This window comes from Protopterus annectens, chromosome 1.part0 (assembly GCF_019279795.1).
Source record: "Protopterus annectens isolate FY-2018-M chromosome 1.part0, PAN1.0, whole genome shotgun sequence".
In the NCBI taxonomy this organism is placed as follows: Eukaryota; Metazoa; Chordata; order Ceratodontiformes; family Protopteridae; genus Protopterus; species Protopterus annectens.
Genome location: NC_056725.1, coordinates 1528564660 through 1528569659, shown reverse-complemented (window position 1 = coordinate 1528569659; position 5000 = coordinate 1528564660). Strand labels below are relative to the sequence as shown.

Sequence of the window (5000 nt, the reverse complement as noted above, 5' to 3'; positions counted from 1 at the left end):
TAAATATAAGTACTGCCAAAGGTTAAAGTGTTCTCTAGAAGTCCAGCCACAATGAAAAGTTTAAATATATTTAATAATAAATAATAAATGAACATGAAAATACTAAACATCTATTTACAATAAACACCAGAGTTCCAGTCACAGGAAATATTAAAAATAACACCTATGGAAAGATTCACACAGATACAGAAAAAATACTTAACTAATCTCATTATATTTTCCTGACTGAATAAAGAGTTACTGTTCCCTGAAGATGATGTAGGTGAGTGGTTCTTCTTTGTCAGGTTTCAAAAACAGACTACCCTGAGACTTCTGTCTCATCTAGTATTAAAATATCATTTCAGTGTGCTGGATTGCAGAATGACATCATATACATCTGGTCTTCTGACTCTGGTTCCCACACTACCCCTTTATTAGAAACTGAACCAGAATGTAGCACATATGTGTCATAATACACACACATAGAGTTTTACTAAGATGTGTTATTGCATCTAGAAGCTATAAAGCCATTTTACAAACGTCCACCCTTCCAGGGTAGCAATCAGTTCACCCCAAAGGACACTACAGTAGTATTCCTAGTCCTGGTTTTCACAGACATTTTGTCTCTGGCTGCAAATCAGAACTGTAAGATACAATCTTTATGGCCTAAACCAGGTAATTTCATTTCAGACTATTTTTCAGAGTTAGCTGGACTGAGATTAACCTCTTCTCTTCCAGTATCATCTGTTACAATATATTTATTTCAACAGCTACAATACAGTCTGATATACAGATAGATTTATTTTCTGTACAGCAGGACTCACTGTTGGTACATTTACAAATACATAGCACATGTACAATCAGTTTGATTTACAAATGGCATACAATTCTTTACAAAACTCCAGCTAGCTATGCTGACATATATTACATATGCAGTGCCCTACTCTCTCTCTCTCTCTGGCATAGCTGGCTCTACCTCACATCATTACTGAGGCAATGAATATTCCAACACATATGGATCTTACAACTGAGAGGTTACACAGAGTCAAAAGGAAAAATCTGGGATCTGATGGAGCCTCAAGGCATGTATTAGCAGTGATGCACTTGTTGCAAACTAAGAATCATTTCTTTATTTTTTAATTTTTTTTTTATTAATTTAACATATTTACAATATATACTCAGAAAGGAATAAATTAAACATCATATATTATTATACATGATAGGCATATATTAAATCATTAAGGTAATCTTATACAATAAATATATTAAGAATCCTGGTATTTGAATAGCAACATTCCAATGTTATCCCAACCACTAAATGTCTTAGTATCATTTATAGATCTTATTCTGGTCAGTCCTTTGTCAGTTTTGCATAATATAGCTGTTAAATTTAAAAATTCTTTGCAAGTAGGAACTGAGTTCAATTTCCAAGTTTTTGTAGTAACGTTTCAAGCAACTGCCAAGAGAACCCAAAACAGTTTTTGCTCTTCGGCTTTTACAGATAACAGGAAATGGAACATTCATTGGTATTTATGATCTAGTTGAAGAACAATTATCAGACCATAACCCCTTAAAAACCAGACTTATCTCTTCCTAATATACATTTAATTTTTCCCAATCCATAAACATGTGCATCCAGTTAGCTTTTACATCTTTACTACATTTCTAACAAATTGAAGAAGTCATTTTACTAAACTTAAGAGATTTTATGTAAAATAACAAACATTCTATGTATACATTTCCACATAAAAACTTTCCAGTGTAAACTTGAAGAAGTTTGACTAACTGATTTAAGTAACAAAGATGTATTCTTACCATCTGTTGAGTCAGTCAGTCCACTACTATTTAAAAAGTTCCATAATTTCAAATCAAAATTAGTATTATTTTATTTTATAAATAACTTATATAACTTGGGCAATCTTCCTTTGTAAATCAAGCAAACTTTGATAATAGTATTCATATGAAGTATAATTTTACAAAGCTGAAAGTGCAGGTAAATGGCATGGGGATAAGGCAAAGCTAGTCTTTACCACAGATTACTTGCAATATGTTTTTTGGTGAGACAGCAGATGTTGAGACATAAGTAAAGACTGGTTAAATTAGGATATCATGCCATTTTAATATATCTTAATATTTAGTGGTTGAGATTGAGGAGCAAAAATCCTACAAAATGCAGAAAAAGTCTAGGATATTTTCTGGAATGCCAGAGTGCAGTGTGTGGGTTTGGAGAGTGGGAGACTGGAAGATCATCTTTTGGAAAAGGAAATTTAGTGTGACTTTGTTAGAAAGGAGAGGGAGAGACCATCAGTTAAAGAACACAGCTAAAGAAACGTTAATAATAGGGATAGCTCCTTCCCCTGTACTAAGGAGTAGATACAAGGACTGGGGGGGGGCATATGTGGAAAGTGCCAACTCTGGGACTAAACATATGATAAGGAAACTGGAGGCAGGGCAAAGCAGGAACCCCAATGAAGCAGGCCTATCAAGGGGCAGGATGATAAAATTAAAATTGTGGAGATAGGGAACAAGGACATGAGTAAGAATGAGGCATGGAACAGACAAGGGTATAGGTGGAACTACAAGTGGAGATGGGACAGAGGGGTCACCTGGATAATTTAGTGAAACCAGCAATATGGCTTAGTTAGAGATTTTTCTGGATCATTAGACACAGCAAATGTGCACTTGTGGTCACAAGATGACTGGCCAGTTTGAATAAAAGCTTGACAGATAGAGGGCAACAACTAAACATTGATTAACAATTACTAGGTTGGATCATGTAGGTGTAGCCTTACAGGCTTACTTGTTTTAAGGGACTGGAATATACAAATGGATTGCAGTTTTATGTAGCTTTTAATTAGATGAATGCATTTATTCATTAAAAGTGAAATGTCCAATATAGTAAAATATGTACTTTTAGTGTGTGTGTGTGTGTGTGTGTGTGTGTGTGTGTGTGTGTGTGTGTGTGTGTGTGTGTGTGTGTGTGTGTGTGTGTGTGTGTGTGTGTGTATCTATGTGTGTTTGTGTGTGAGGGAGGATTAAAGTAAGAACAGATTATGAGGAATATGGTATCAGACAGCCAACTGAGCTTTGGACAACAGTTTGAAAAGTTAGATGACTTATAAAAATCCTCCAAGCAGGGAAATCCTCATGTTAAAGTAATATCAGAAACAGTAAGGGATCAGGATCCAAAATGGATGATGGAGAAAGAACTTTAACAGGCTGTGACATTCCTGCCCTAGGCCAGTGATCAAGGAGTCTCAATCTTCACCACAGATACCGGTGAGGGACGTTCACTTGGAACAGAAATAGATACAGTATTTCCAGATGTAGTTTTCTGCAGTAAGCACAATTTCCCTTTCGAGCACAGAGGGAACACACACCTGTCCTGGGGCTGGATTTCCCTCTCTCTCACCAGACCCCAAATAAGACCCTACCCTATTTATAAAACTGATTTTTTTTGTAATAGCTCACAAGAAAGGACACATTATTAAGGATAATACTGGAGTGAGCAGGTATGCAAGTTAGGCATTCACTATGTGGCCTAGTGATACATATGACCAGATCTATCTGTAGTATGTATTAATTTTTAAGCTATTCTACAAAGCATAAGCCTATGATTACTTTATGGTAGCACATATTTGGAATGGTATCTTCATTTTTCTGCTGGTGGAAGGTCTCTTCTCTCCCTGTGATGGAGGTAATTGTCCTTGAATGCCAGTATCTCCTGGGCCAGATTTTTATACATAGTTTCTGATATTATTTCCATGTAGATGGACATATCCCAGAAACCATACCAGATGTGCCAAGGGACAAATAAGTGTTGACCATTAGTAACTGTGCAAAACTCTTCCGAACTACTGGAGATTGTAAGTGGACACAAAGAGCCCATACTACTTCACAAAAGGAAAGATATGGATCTACGAGGAAGGTAAACATTAGAACAAGTTACACTGCCTGTTGGGGGGATGGGGAGTGGGGGGGGCTCGGGAAGTTTAGGAACAAAAACCTTTCCATGCAGCCTACACTGTTTTTGGGTCAGGAGTATAACCCAGACAGGGAGTGTCATTTCCTCAGTGTGAAGATGGCAATGGGTAAGTTTTTTTGTGGAGAGGGAAGTGGTCACATGGTACAAAAGCAGAGCAGCTTAAGTTTTGTACATGCACAAAAGGAATGCCTTAGGTTAATTTCCTGGGCTGTAGGAGGGAGTTCACAACTACTGGGATGAAAAGGATTTTACAGAAGCTGGAGAAAGTGCAAGTGTCAGGTAGCTTGTTTTCAGGAAACAACATTAAAAATTAAAGAAGCAGGAACATTCAGGTCCTGAAGTTTCCCATATGAATATGCTGACTATGAAGCAGATGGAAACAGTAAGCACATAATAATAATAATATTTTTTCATAGGTCATTGCAGATTAATTTAGTCAATCTAAAGATAAGTAATAAAGATAACTGGATCATATGGAGGGGGAAAATAAAGACACAGATGGCTTACTGGTAACATCTATACTCCTAACACTGAGAGCCCAGAATATTCCAGTGAGATTTTTCCAGAATGGGAGAGAGAACTGGTAGATGTTGAACAAGTGGTGTTAGCAGGAAAGTTTAATCTGATGCAGGATACTAAACCTGACAGATTATATAGAAGGAATAAACTGTATATGAAAGCACAAAAACTAGAAAGGACCCACTCAAGAGACAAATATGAGTTGATAGTTGGAGGGAAACTCACAGAATATCACAGTTACATTTTCCAGATATCTCCTTAGATGGGGTAGTAGGCTGGGCCTAATAATAGCTTCAAAATAATTGATGAGAGAAGTTGAAGAATTAGAGATTCAAGATGTCCTTTTATCAGGCCATGCAATTGAATTAATGGAGATGAAAATTCCAGTTCAAGATGACAGGATTAGATGGTGGAGATGAGCCCACTTTTAACCATAGAAGATGGCAGCAAAGAATAAAACTACAGGATATTGTAGAAGAAGTGGTAGACAGAAATGAAGCAGGCAGAAAAGAATTGA

General features: G+C 36.5%; 1 protein-coding gene across 1 annotated transcript in view; it reads right to left on the bottom strand.

The window, feature by feature from the left end:
• Positions 1-5000, bottom strand: part of LOC122798772 (solute carrier family 22 member 2-like) — a 667833-nt gene that overhangs the window by 503486 nt on the left and 159347 nt on the right. The gene's annotated exons all lie outside the window — the stretch shown is intronic.